The 15,586-nt window shown below is 35.6% G+C and overlaps 1 pseudogene; it reads right to left on the minus strand.

The window, feature by feature from the left end:
- Positions 1-1,922: 1,922 nt before the first annotated feature.
- LOC103734136 lies at positions 1,923-2,893 on the minus strand (annotated as a pseudogene).
- Positions 2,894-15,586: the final 12,693 nt, after the last annotated feature.

The raw sequence follows: 15,586 nt of genomic DNA on the forward strand, positions 1-15,586 counted from the left end.
CCAGTAAGACATAAAATTGAATGAGTTTTTAACCTTTAGAAAAGATCTCCATTTCATTGTAGAATATACTGTTCCTTGCTGATTTTGAAGAAAGAATTTTTAAGCGTTTGGTTTATGAAAACATTTACCTGAAAAATGCTAGATTTTCTTATCTGTCAAACATGTCCTCCACTTTGGTTGCAAATAGATAACATACCAACATTTTTGCTTAACCAATCTTAATTTTAGATGCTATTGGTTTGTCAATATTTTTTTCAAAATGCTTTAGGTTATCTGTATCTTTCATGCTCCAATTAAACGGAAGAACTTTCAATGGTTAATTGAACATTGCATATGGAGAAACAGTGACTGTGGATATTCACTATGAAAATGACATAAAAGAGAAGCATAAAAAATATCTAAGGTTTCAGAAGAGACCCCTAGAAGGAACAAACTTGACAATGGGATGTTCCGGCCAAGGTTGAGTTTATGAGCTTTTCAGAGAGAGTATGAATGCATACTTCTGAAGGGAGATGTTCTTTGGTTTAGCCTGGGCTAGTCCACAGAAGTTCAAGCACTTTGTTTAAAGATTATATCAAGAATTATAAATAAAAATATTTTCTCAATTAAATGAAACCTTCCTGAATTTCTAGATATTCTTTAGAACCCAATTGAAACATAAATAGTGCTCAGTCTTTCCATGCAACATACATTTTCATAAAATAGAAAACATCATTTGTTTCTACACATGTTATACCTTGCAAATATAACTTATTTATTTCTAACTATTGTGAGATGTGAAAATGATTCAGAGCTTTGAGAAAACTTGAAGTTCTGTAAACCAAATACTTTCTCCTTTTCCAGCGTTGTCTGTAGGATTTCTAATTCCATGCACTGGCACTTATTGGGATGAACTCAGATGAACCTGGAGCTGAGGGATGAAAAAGCAAACAACAAATTACAAAGCTATTAGTTTAATTCTATGCATAAAGGAAATAGTAGTGTTTACAATGCACCATCTTTCATTTATTCGCTGAAATATTTGGAAAGGTAAACCTAAGACAGCTCCAACCAATATTAGTAAATCCCCTAATTACACCTAGAGTCCATGCTAGAAATGTACCTGTGGGATCCTGGCCACCAAGCAAGTGCTTATTTGACATTGTCTGTTTTCCTTTTTTCAATGAGCACCTCATATTTGGTCCAAATGCAGAGTTGTAAAACTTTTCATATTTTGTAAAAATTTTCAAATCTTAGACTAAAAACATGATGTAGAAATGCTTCAGCTACCTAGAGTCCATAGTTTCTGCCACTTATAATTTAACATGCAAATGGAATTATCCTAACTGATCAGAGAAAGCCCATCTTATGAAAGATTTGAAATATAAGCTCTTGATTATGTAACATCCCATATGCTACTGCATGCTTAAAGGAAAATGCTATGGAATTTCTCTACTTGATACAGTGGGACGATCCTTGGAGCCTAAGAATCCCCATTTAAGTCCATTCACTTATCTTACATCAATTGATTGAATCTCCTCTGAGCTTTTGAAAAGTCAGTCTTATGTTCTTAAATACTTTGTATGCACATCAAGACACTCTGGACACCAGTTAAGAAACTAAGATAAAAAGTTCTAAATTTCTGTCCACCAAAGACTTGGGTATTCATTCCTAATTTTCATCACATTCCTATAACCCTACGTACAAGGCAATGAAAGTACACACTACTCAGAAATATCCGCATTTTGTTTCTGTAGCTGGTAATCAAATGCATCGTGCAGATTTCATTTTTGTGTACTTGATTTCCTTTGATAGTACCTAGGAAAGGATGTGAATATTCATGAATTTTTGCATATTCTTCATTACTTTCCTCACAGCTTAGATATACACTGAATATATTTATAGGTAAATTATGGATTTGAAGACTATAAAGGGATTTTATCTCAATAGCGGGAAATCCTCACTGCTACTGGCATTTCTGAAAGTTTGAAAGGTGTGAGGTAGTGAGCAGCAATATTTCGCATGGCAGCCTTCATGTCTATATTCTGTAGTTTAGATAATGGGGTTTAGGATGGGAGTGAAATAATGGGGTTTAGGATGGGAGTGAAAACTGTAAAATATGGCAAGAACTTTATCCACAAGGTAGGTGGTAAAGGACCACACAGATGCAGGGTCCAAAAGATAATATTATGACCATGATGTGAGCAGACAGTGGAGAAAAAGTCTTGGCTATGGCAGCAGAAGACTTGAACCAAGAATAATGACATAAGAGCTCACAAGGGCAGAGAAGGTGCTTAGGGAAAGAATTCCACTGTTCACCACAATTAGTATTTCACTGATGTAAGAGTCCAGGAAGGCAAGTTTGGCCACTCTAGGAAGGTCACAAAAAAGCTGTCTACTTCATTGGGCCCACAAAAAGGTAGGTTCACAGTAAGAGATAACTGGCTTAATGTATGCACCAACCCCACAGCCCAGGAGATTGCAACCAGGATAGTGCATGTCCTTTGGCTCATGAGAATCATGTAATGTAGAGGTTTACATGTGGCCACATATCTGTCATAGGCCATGGAGATCAGTAGCACCATCTCCCCTCCTGTAAAGAGGTGAATGAAAAAGATTTGGGCTATGCAGCCATTGAAGGATGTGGTCTTGTGTTCACTCAGAAAGTCAGCAATCATCTTAGGAGTAGCAAAAGAAGCCTGACAAATGTCAACAAAGGAAAGTTTTCCCAGGAGGAAATACCTGTGGAAGTGCAGGATGCTGTCAGAATTCACGGTGATGATGAGAAGGTTTCCTAACACAATGACCACATACAAGGCAGAGAAGACCACAAAGAAGAAAGATGGAGATCCTGAGAACTTGAGAGTCCACGCAACACAAACTCAGACACATCTGAATAATTACCCTTATCCATGGATTCAGGCTACAAACCGGTGCTGAAATGACCCTAGAGGAAAGGAAAGGAAAAGAGATCAGAGCTGTGCAAAGAGCACTTTTCATGTGTAGGACTCTGAGATCTCTGGAATAAAGTGCATTTACTGAATACCCAATTTTTAAAAACTGTGATAACAAACCTACACAAACAGAAGGTGCTATGAGAATGTCTAAATAATGCTTAATGATTTGATCAATGCCTATAAAACCCCTAATATTTCTGAACAGGTTTATCTGTTACATCAGAGTAAAAGTAATGACTCATTCATGTACTGATCTGCGATAACACCGGAAGGCTGACTTAAAACCCATTCTGTAAACAAGCTTTGTGGATTGGCAAAAACCATTGTGTCTTTTGGACATATGGTCACTTTCCATCGATAACCTTTTAAAATGTTTAAGTTAACATTTGATCTATCTCTAAGGGCTATTCACAGCTTGATGGTGATATGTAATGTAAAGGAGCGCTCATTAACTTCAGGCTGATGATTTTCTGTTCTATCTTTAAAAAGATGGGAGGTAAAAAATAGCTACATTACAAAAGGTTTCAAAGGATAAGTATGATAATTCATGACATTCTATTACTAAATTAATTGTATTATGATTAATCTTAATGCAGTAAAATTCTATAACAATAAAATGTTTTTAAAATGCCCAACTGATAATCTAAGAGTCACATAAGATCTGGAATACTAAGGAGACACTGCTGAATGTATATTATCTAGAGCTACAGTTACAACATAGCTCTCTAATTTCCCAAATCATTTCTAAATGGCATTTAATTTAATTTAATTTAATTCACTTTTGATTGATCATTTAAGTGGAGTACCTACATTTTCCATATTTTGCCCCCCAAATTAGGTTAAGGCTACAAAGTTTTCTCAAGTTCTTTGCAGATGTCAGCTCCTCCAAAATCCTCCAAAGCCTGAGTTCTGATCTTTTGTCCTGATGTGACTACAGGATTTCTGTCACATGTTTATTTTATATTCAATCGAGGTGAAAGGATTTTTTTTTTGCTTGCACCATTGAGAACTCCTTGAATTCTTACATCTTCATATGACACTCTCAGGATTAGGTAGAGAGATACACTTGACATAAATTCTCCATAAATTTATTTTAGTATCATTTTAAACACATTTCACTTCATCTGTGTCTTTCACTTACTTTCCTCTAATTTTCCTGTGCACAGAATCACACGCACTAAATGTTCTTGAAATCTGTAAGCAATTCATGACCTGCATAAACTTGACCCTTATTTCCATCAGTTAGAAATGCTTCATTTATTGAGAATATATGGTCACACTTAACTCATTGAAACCAATGCCAAAAAAACAAGTAGAAATGCAAAAATAAAGTGATTAATATGAATTGTCAAACAGAGGAAAGGGTGGCTGTTTTGGATGCAAACAGTACCTGGAAAAGAAGCTTTTAAAGAGCAACAAACATAATTAAAAATTTTAAATTATTTATTTAATAATGACACAATTCCAAAGAAGCACTTCACAGAAAGTAACCAACTGTGACTGGCAATAATCAGATATATAGAGATTAAAGACACATTTGCAAACATGTAAGTGTTAGTAGAAGTTTACACTCTACTTTTATGGACCAAAATAAAATAAATCACTCATACAAACAATTATACTATAACTGCAAACCTATCACCCAACTGGGTATTTAACATTCCCATGATTCTTCAGTTTTACTCTCCAAATATACATGCCTTCCTGAGTTACATGCTGATTCCATTTATTTAGGTGATGGGAACAAGTTTTATGGTGGATTCCTCTAAGTGCAATCACAGTCTTACCACTTTCTCCCAAAGTACTCCACATCTTACATAATGTCTCACAAGCAGGCTAAAATACAGACATGAGCATCCTCATATTAGTTCACTAACTTAATAAATTTTTCTTACCTTTGGAATCCTCTATGAGATACAATGCAATAATTGAATATATTATGCAACTGGATACAATCTAATGTACAATTTTTCAAATTATCCTATCTGTTATATAATCAGATATATATAGTAAGTTTTTCAGTTTTTCTGATGTGTGTTTAATCTCTTGCAGGTAATATTTATTAGGTTCCTATTCCTTCTGTCAAAGTGGAAGAGTACTTAAGTTTAGTTAAGTGATCATTTGAGGCTTTAGAGACTAGAGAGCCAAGGCTTACCTTCCACTGGAAATTATTACTATTTCCACGGTTTTGCTTCTGCAAAGTAAATAACATCCCACAGTATAGACAATTAGATGATATGGGAACATAGCACAAAAAAGAATGGTCTTCCCGTGGACAAGGGGAGTATGCAGAGAGATGGCTTCTGCGAGTGCCACGCAGCTGCACCTACAGCTCTAGGGGGAATGACAGATAAGTGCATTGTCTGTCCTAAGTGAGAAACACTGTGACTTGAAGCTAGAAAGAGTTGCTATGTCTTTGCTACTTCAAATGCAACTAAACCAATTATCTGATTCACAGTGGTATTTCCATGAATCCATACTTTAAATGATCCTTTGCATCCTTCTTCCTAGACTAACAATTCTCTTCTACTTTCAGCTCATCTTGTTTTTGCTTAATTTTTCACTTATTAGAGAGAACATGTGATATTTATCTTTGGTTCTGGTTTATTTTGCCCAATAGTAGGTCCTAAATTCCCATTTACATTTCTTAAGAATTTCATTGTTTCTTACAGCTGGATGACATTCTATTCTATGTATATGTCACATGTTGTCATTCATCTGTTGGCAGGAACCTAGGATGATTCTATATCTTAATTAGTGTTAGCAGTACTGTAATAGTGCAACTGTCTCTGACTTTTGGAAACTAAATTGATTTGGTTTAGGTAGATAACCAGGGATGCTAGAACCAGAACATGGCCCCGTTTTCCTTTCTGCCTTCTTCAGTTACTTCAGGTTATACACTCACATCTAAAGATTCCCTATCAGTTACTTCTCTGTTGCTGTGATAAAACACCATGGCCAAGGCCAGATATAGAAAGAAGAGTTTATTTGGCTTATGATACCAGAGGGCTAAGGGCCCACATGGTCGGGGAGGCATGGTAGGAGGCAGCTGAAACAGAAAGATCAACACTCACATCTTAAATCAAGCACAAGAAGCAGTAAAAGAAACTCAAAATGGGACAAGGCTATGAACTCTGGAAGCCCACACCTCTAGTGATGTGCTTTAAACAGCAAGGCCGCACCACCTAAATCTCTCAAAATTGCACCACACGGAGAGAAGTTGTTTAAATACTTGCAACTCATGGGGACATCCCTCATTCAAATCACCACAGAATCAGAGCCTGGATCCACAAATGAAACAGAACATAGAGTGTGTTTGTCTGGGTCAGAGTTGTCTCACTCATTTAATGTTTTTCAGCTCCACTCATTTATCAGAAATTTTCACTATTTTATTTTTCTTTACAACTGAATAAAACTCCATTATGTATATGCACAACATGCTCATTGTAAATCCATCAGTTAAGGTTCATTTAGGTTCTTTCTACTGCCTTGCTGTGAAAACAAAACTGAAGATGAGCATGGATGAGCAAGTGTCTCTAAGTAGAATATCAGGCATTTGGGTATGTGCCAGGGGATGGTAGGGCAGGTCATATGGTACATCTATCTTTGTTTCTCGACATGGATTTCCACAGTGGCTGTACCAGTTTGTAATACCACCAGCAGTGAATGAGGGCTCCCCTTTACCAACATCCATAGCAGCAATTTTCAGGTTCTTTCTAGATCTTAGCCATTGTAACTGGCTTAAGATAAAATCTTAAAGTAGTTGAAATTTCTATTTACCTAATTCCTAAGGATGTTTAACATATTTTGAGATATTTCTTAGCCATTTCTATTTCTTCAAGATCTCTTTGAGCAGATCCATAACCTATTTTTTAAATTGCATTACTATTATTGATGGTATGTATTTTCTTCCAAAATTAAAGGTTGAAAACTCATCACCAATATCTGGAAGCTGGCATTTTGAGGTCATTAGGCATTTAAGGTTGAACCTTCATGAATGGTGCTGTGGTTTCAACAAATCCAGAAAAATTGAAATAATATCCTATCTGACCACAAAGTTTCATTTCTTAAAATAGTATTGATTCTTTTTAAATTAGTTTTTGCACAACTGGTAGGAACAGATCTATCTTATTTTTCTATATGCTGAAATCCACTTTCCCAGAAACATTTGTTATCTTTTCTCCAATACATGTTAGTTTGGTATTTTGTTAAAAGTCTAGTGGCTATAGGGGCACAAGACTGTTTGTAGGTTCTCTGCTCTCTTTGCTGATCTGCTCTCCTTATTTGTGCCACTGCCTTGCTGACTTTGCCACTAAGGTCTGTAGAGATCCGGTATTTTTGATGACTTCAGTATCGCTCTTTCTGCTTAGGACTGCTTCGGCTGTTAGTAGACTCTCTTTCTTCCTTGTAAATTTTCATACTGTTTACTTTCCATTTTTATGAAGAATGTCACTGGGAAGTTCATAAGGATTGCACTGAATTTGTCAATCACTTTTCTCAGGTCTATGATACTAATTTTGAGGCATATTAAGCTTTGTCAAAGACATTTTTGGCACATGGTCATACAATTTCTGTTCCAGAGTCAAAATATGTACTCTATCGGTTTCTTGAATTTTTACCATCTTTACATCCCTGAGATGAAGTCAGCTTGTTCATGGTGATATTTTTATTTTTTTACTTTTTATTTTGTGTATATGTGTGTATTGCCTGCATGAAGGTAAATGCACCTGTGTCATGCAGTGCCTGCAGAAGAAGCTGTCGATCACCTGGAACTGGAGTTACAGACAGTTGTTAGCTGCCGTATGGGTGCTGGGATTTGAACCCCTGTCTTCTGCAAGAACAACCAGTGTTCTTAACTACTGAATCATCTCTCCAGCCTTCATGGTGATATTTTGAAAGTGTCGTATTTCATTTGCTAATTTTTTTCAGATGATCTATGATCATCATGGAGCTTTACCTATAATTTTATTTTTTGTTGTTACTATGTCGTTAACTGTTATGTTACTTTTAATTACTTTTATGTTTTATGAAATAGTTTGAGGATGATTGTTGTTAGTTTATTTATTTATTTATTTATTTATTTTTAAATTTTTACACAAACTTTACTGAGAATTTCATGGATGCATATAAGGTTTCAGTTCTTCAAGTTCTGGTAGAATTCATCAGTAAATCTGCCTGGACCTGGCATTTTTTAGTTGTAAGACTTGATTGTTTCAATCATATGGCTCATTATTGATGTGTTTAAGTTGTGATAAACTGGTATAGTTTTGGTAGGTCAGATGTTTATAGAGATTTCTTACTTTTAGATTTCTAAATATATTGGAATGTAGTCTTTCAAAGTATGCACTAATAATTCTCTGAATGGTAATGATACTTATTGCATCATCTCTAGTTTGGATTTTCTCTGTTCTCATTACTTGACTAAGGGTTTTCAATCTTGTTTATTTTTGCAAAGAACAACATCTTTGTTTCACTGAATGTTTACCTTACTGTTTTATTTGTCATTTAATTTATTTGTCTTCTATAACTTATTTTTATTCCATCGACTGTTTTATGCATTTTAAAGTAGGCATTTATAGTTATAAGCTGCTCACTTAGAACCATTATCACAGATTCCAATAAATTTATATTTTCATTCAATTCTAGAAAGATTTTTTTATTTCTTTATTAATTTCTTTAGTAACCCATTGATACTTCAATCACCATGAGTTAGAATATTTTCCACAGTAATTTTTGCTATTGATTTCTAGTTTTATTTCACAGTGATTATATAGAATACAATAAATTATTTTATTTACTTGTGTTTGTTAAAATTTGAATTGTGATCTAAAGTTCCTTTGGCTATTTGAGAATATTTATTCTTCTTCTTCTAGATAGTATATTCTGTAGGATTCTATAACAGTATCCATCTGTAACAAAAAGAAGCTTCTTTGATGAATGGTGACAGGTATACTTGTCTGTAAATATAAGGATACAACAGCAAAGAGCTGAGGAAATTATCAGGAGACCTCAACCTTAGCTGAGGAGCTATTGGACTCTGATAACTGCTGAGGGAGAGTCAATTTTCTTCAAAGGAGTGATGCTAAATAGGCTGACCTGGATCCGATGGATGAACTCACAGAGAGGTACATCAGGGAAAACAAACTTGACTTAATTGGTCTTAACATATATGACAGAATGCATGAAATCTTGTGTGAAGGCTATGGGGGTACCCATGGGGGAAGGGATCTAAATATGATTAAGATGTGTAGTATGAAATGTACAAAAATTTAATAAAACATACATGTAAAAATAATATTCTGTTAAGTTCTTTTGATCTAAATAGTGTCATTTAACTATGATGTTTCTTTGTTTCTTTTTTGTCTGTATGACTTATCCATTGGTGTTAATGGTGTACTGGTGCAAACAAGTCATCCACTGCTGTTGTATTGAAGCCAGCCTCTGATTTATAGCCAGTACGTTTTGGTTTATATAATTGAATATGCCAAAATGCAGTATATGCATGTTTAGAATGATTATATTTTCTTTTTTGTTTTCTATTGTAGTTTTGAGATTTTCACATATACTATATTATACTTATTATATTGTATTATAGAAAATTTTGTGGAGAGGTTAGAAAGGGGAAAGGATCTAAATGTGATAAAAATATATTGTATGAATTTCATAAATAGAATTGTATTTTCTTAATGAATTATTCCTTTAATCAACATAAAGAAATTTTGTCTCTTTTAATTTGTTATTTTTTTTCTGTGTATGAGAGTTTTGCCTGCATGTATGCACATGTGCCATGTGCATGCAATGCCTGTGGAGGCCAGAATACTGAGTCTGATCCCTTGGATCTAAGGGTAAGAATGGTTGTTAGCTACTATGTGAGTTCTGGGAATCAAATCCAGAGCCTTTACAAGAGCAGCCACTGCTCTTCACTGCTGAGCCATCTCTCTAGCCCTTTCTTTTTCTCTTTCAACTAATTTTTGTTGGATGTCCACTTTGCTGGATATTAATATAGTTATAGTTGTTTTCTTTTAAATTCAATTTGCCTAGAATATTTTCTTCATGCTTCCACCTTAAGGCTGCACTGATATTTGTATAACATAAGTTGGTGTTAGTATAATGCAAGCGAGGTGCATTTCTTATAGGCAAAAATATATATTTAAATATAATCTGGGAATCTGTCTTCTGATTGGAGAACTGAGATAACTAGAATTCGATTTATTACTAAACTATATGCATTAATTGTTGGTAGTTTAGTTTTGTAATATTTGATTTTCTCCTATTCTCACTTGCTTATGTACTGTTCCAGCACACTTTGGATTTCTACATGCCTCTTGTATCTGGAGGACCATCTCCTTACCTAATTTTGGAATTTTTTCTTCTTATTTTACTATGTTTTCTTTTTTAAATTTTTTGAGGGGGTCTTGACTTCTCTTTTTGTTTTTTCTGGATTTTTTTCTGACAGGGTCTCCGTGGTCCCAGCTCACCTGGAAGCCACTACTGTGAACCAGGTTGACCTAGATCTCACAGATATAAGCCTGCTTCTGCCTCTCGAGGGCTGGGATTGAAGATGCATGCTACCACACCCAGTGTTAAGATATCTTATTATTTTTTATATTATGTGTAGGATTGTATTGCCTGCATGTAAGCAAGTGCATCTATGTTGTACAATGTCGACAGAGGTCAGAAAAAGGTGTAAGATTCCCCTGGAACTGGAGTTACAAATGGTTGTCGGCAATTATGTGGGTGCTGTGAACTGAAACCATGTCCACCGCAAGAGCAGCCAGTGCTCTTAACCACTGAGCCATTTCTCCAGCTCCTGAATATATTTTCTTTGTCTTTATATGCATTTCCGTTTCTTCTGTGCCCACGAATTCTAAATTTGATCTTTTATTTCTTTTTTGATAGGTAGAAGGAAAAGCCACACCTTTCCACAGTGGCAAGCTCTGCTCTGACTTGGCATCTTTCTCAATGGACCTCCAGGGCCTGTTTGGGGAGGAGCCTCCCCAAACCATCGTATGCTGTAATCATATGTTCTGGTTACTTTATGTTTTATTATAGAGTGTATTAACTCGTCTAGCTTGTCTTCAAGCCTTGACATTGTATCTTCCACATGATCCATTGTATTGCTGAGGCTTTCCACAGTGTTTTTATTTGATTTGTCTTTCCCTTCAAAAATCTCGTTTCGTCAGTATTTCCCTTAACTGAATTCTTCACTTGCATGTGCACAGTCTTCCTTATTTCATTCAGCTGTTCATCTGTATCCTCTTTGATTCATTTTGGAGTTTATTTGTGTCCTCTTTGATTTCATTGATAATTCCTATGATAATTATATTCTTTTTTCTAAGATTTCATCTACTTCATCCTTACTGGAATTTGTAACTGTGAAAGTAATAGTAATTTTTGGAGGAATCACAAAGCCTTAATTTTTCATGTTCCTTGTGTTTCTTCATTGAGTCTTACACATCTGGAATTAAATCACTGGTTGAGTTTTTGGAATCACTTATATTCTATAAAGGCCTATAATCAGAGAATACAGAAAAAAGAAAAAAGGTAGAGGTGAAATCAAATCTTATTTACACAATAAAGAGTGCAGAATATTAAATGAAAAATAAAAATAATGAGGACTGGTTTCCCATCCCCCAGCCACAATACTCACCTGGGGATGGGCGTATTGAGATTCTGTTTCTAGGACATCTTGCTCTTCCTTCTCTGTATATTTGAGTTGGTATATTCCAATGAAAGCAAATGTTGTAGTGTTTGGCTTCCTTTGATAATCTTTGTATTATTTACCATAAAACAAAAAGATGTGGTTGGTGGACTGGGAAGTGGCTGTTATTACTCTGGATGTTGTTTTTGTCCCTCGATACAGTACAGTGCCATCAGCAAGCTGTCCACTGCTGTGTCTTAAACCCTTGCATCTTTAAACACTTGTTACTCTCTGTTCTTATTCAGGGAAGCTACTAAATTTCACTCCAGAGTTTTGTTTCTGATTCAAAGTTTGCCCCTTTTGTTAGAGAGGGATTTTACAAGCCAGTCCCCCAGTCTATAATTGCCTGATACACCTGATTCCTAAAGAAGGCAGCACAAGGATGAACTTTTTCTCTATAGCTAACTACACAGGGTCTTTTCAAAATGTTTTCTTAGAAGAGCAAAACACCTCAGAGAGTAGAAGCATTTGTGTGAAGGCCTAATTACTTGAGTTTGAGCCCTAGATCAAATAAAAGAGAGAACCTACCCAGAGATTTGTCTTCTGACATTTACACAGCCACCATGGCATGCACTCACGTGTGCATGTGAGCGCACGCGTGCACACACACACACACACACACACACACACACACATACACAGAGAGACAGAGAGGAAGAGGAAGAGAGAGAAAGAAAATAAATATTTCAATGGTGCTTCGTCCCTGCTCTGGTGAACTGCCAAAAAGAGAGGATTTGTTAGTACATGTGCGATGTGAAGACCCCGGGATTCATATATTGTTGAGTCACAAATATCAGTCATAAGTCCAATGTTATTGTGATTTTTATCTGTTTTCTTTTCTTTTGCTCTCCATGCCTCCCATAACTCTCTCTCCCTCCTTCCCTCTCTCCCTCTCTCCCTCCTCCTTCCTTTCCTCCCTCGTGCCTTCTTCTCTCAATTTTCTGGTATGAAAAGCAGGATAGCATGTCGTACATTTTCTGAGACTGCTCCTGCCTCTACCTCACATTCATTCTATACATTAATTCATTAATCTTAATACTCTAAGTAGTCTCTACATTCTAAAGTTCCTTCCTTTTTTTTTGGTTTTCTGAGACAGACTTTTATTCTGTAGCCTTGGCCAACTCTCCACTCTATGGCCTACAGTTTGTACTATGTAGCCCACACTGGCCTTAAACTCATGGAGATCCCATTGCCATATTTACCAAGTGTTGGAATTACAGGCATGTGCCACAACACCTCATTTTCCTTTCTTTGTCACTAAAACTTCAGTGGCTTTCTATCATCACCCAGCTCTGAAGATGGGTATTCCCCAACTATTCACTTATTCTCCAAAGATTCTAGCAGTGGGTGCATCATCTTCTTCCAACACCTGATTTTTTCATTGGATAAATAGATACCAAACACCAAGAAATCATTGTAAGAAAAATAAAGTATGGCTAATTAAGTGCCACTAGGCAGCAGGACTGCAATGTGTTAGAAAAGTTATTGTGCCATTTGGACCTGCATTTCAGTGATTGTTCACCAGCTTCAGGACTATGGATAGTGGTGGACAGTGGCATCTTGGATTTCAAATCACAGTACTGGGGTCTACTCGGGAGCCCAACAACTCCAGTAAGGCCCCCCAGTACGTGTTCCTATAAGACTTATAATGATTTTATAAGCATATAGTATACTATATAATCTACTTCTTCATAGTTAAAAATATAAATGGTATATAGCTTCTTCCTATATTAACAGTGAAAATGAAAAAAGCCAGAAATAACAATGAAAACATATATTATTATATGCTAATTATTGATAGTTATTTGACTTTTGGATTTTTACAACATAATATGTCAGTTGAATTATACGAGCAACAATACGTATGTGATACATTAACATATAATCAGTCATATTTGCAGTTTTAGTTGAGTGTTGATCCTATTAAATTCCCATAAAACTATGTGTGTGTGTACATGCATGTGTGTGCGCACACACACACACACACACATATATATATCAAAGGTAAACCCAAGACTATTCAAATAAATCACAAGAATAAGAAATGTATTCTTATAAAATGAAATGAATCATTGGAACTGAAGCTTTTAAATTGAATGTCTCTCAAATTGCTCCATAGATTTCATTTGTATCTGAGAGTAGAAGCAGGAGGCTTATATGGAATAGATTTCTGTGAGATTGACTTCCAGAAATTCCTTCTATACAAATGGAATCTTACCTAATCTTGTAAGTTAATCTCATGTTTTGAGATCATTTAACACTATCTTGGGTTATTTATAATGTAAAATTTTATTAGGCCTTGGAATCTTCTTATAACCTAAGCTTATAGCTTTCATTCTACATGACCCTTCCTTGTACCAAAGGAGAATAGTGTGTGTGTGTGTGTGTGTGTGTCCACACTATGAGAGTATCAAGCAAAGGCAGCTAATATTGTTGAAAACAATTAATTATCCTGTTTGTGCTGCAAACAACAGGTGGGATTAGATTGACAATATCTGTTTGTGGTTATGTGTGCTGTTTGATTCAGTAGGGATCATAAGGGGCAAAAACCTCTGATAACATTTTTCCATGTGATGTTCTGTGCACTGTTTCAATAAGGACAGAGAGGAAGTCTTTTTGTTAGAGAGGAAAAATCTGAGAGAACTTAGAAGGAACAAGTTCTCCAACAGATTGGGCTTACTCTTGGTTCTAAATGATGTCAAGGGATCAGGCTGTCTTTGTTCAACCCTTGTTGTAATATGACATCTCTCTGCCACAAATTTCTTTGTTTTTCATTCTAGATCTGCATTTCCACAGCACATCAAACAAAGTATTAGGGAATATCAGGAAAAACGATCCTTCCACCTCACTAGTCATTTTAACTGTTTTGTTTCAAAGTTTATTTGAAAAGTATTGATTTTCTAATATTTGATTTATTGAATGGACAGATGGATCAGCAGTTAAGAGTACTGGCCAGAGAACCCAGGTTAAATTTCCAGAACCCACATCGCAACTAAAAGCCATCTGTAACTCCAGTTCTAGGGAATCCAATGCCTTTGTCTGATCTCTGTGGGCATTGTACAATATGGATGCACTTACGTACATGCAGGCACTATTTTCATACACATAAAATAAGAAGTAAAATATTTTTTAAAATAAGATAATATAAATGAAATAAAAAGCCATCTTCTGTCCTCTGTTGCATCACATGGGTGCACTTACACACATGCAGGCAACATATTAATATATGTAAAATAAAAACAATAAAATATTTTATATAACATATATTTTTATTTTATGTGTATGAATGTATTGCCTGCATGTATATAAGTCCACCCATGTCATAAAATGCTTCCAGAGGTCAGAAGAAGACATCAGATTCCCAATGAACTGGAATTACTGATGGGTGTTAGCTGCCATGTGGGTATTAGGAACCAAACCAAGGTCCTCTGTAAGAGCAGCCTGTTCTGTTAATTGCTGAAGTATCTCTCCATCCCAGAAACTAATGAGTTTAATGATTTTTTTTACTTTAAACACACTTTCGTGTTTTTATAAAATGTTTCATTTATTACTTTGTGTATGAGTGTATTGCCTGCATGTATGTATGTGCATCTATGCTGTGCAGTGCCCACAAAGGTCAGAAGGGGGAACTCGATCCCCCAGTACTGGAGTTTCAGATGGTTGTAAGTTGCTATGTGAGTGCTGGGAACTGAACCTGGGTCCTTTGCAAGAACAGGCAGTGCTTGTAACCGCTGAGGCATCTCTCCAGCCCTACTTTTATGGTTTTATGGGCATCTAGCCTGGGTCCTCTGGAATAGCAGCCAGTGCTCTTAGCTGCTGAGCCATCTCTCCAGCTCCCTGGAGTAGCATTTTTTTTTAAAGAATATTTTTATTATTCCAAACAGAGGCAGTTTTTAACACATTTTTTCAGAAATAACTTAAAGCAGGTTGCATGAATATATATATATAT

The sequence above is a fragment of the Nannospalax galili genome, unplaced genomic scaffold (assembly GCF_000622305.1).
Source record: "Nannospalax galili isolate Female #2095 unplaced genomic scaffold, S.galili_v1.0 scaffold3916, whole genome shotgun sequence".
NCBI lineage: Eukaryota > Metazoa > Chordata > Mammalia > Rodentia > Spalacidae > Nannospalax > Nannospalax galili.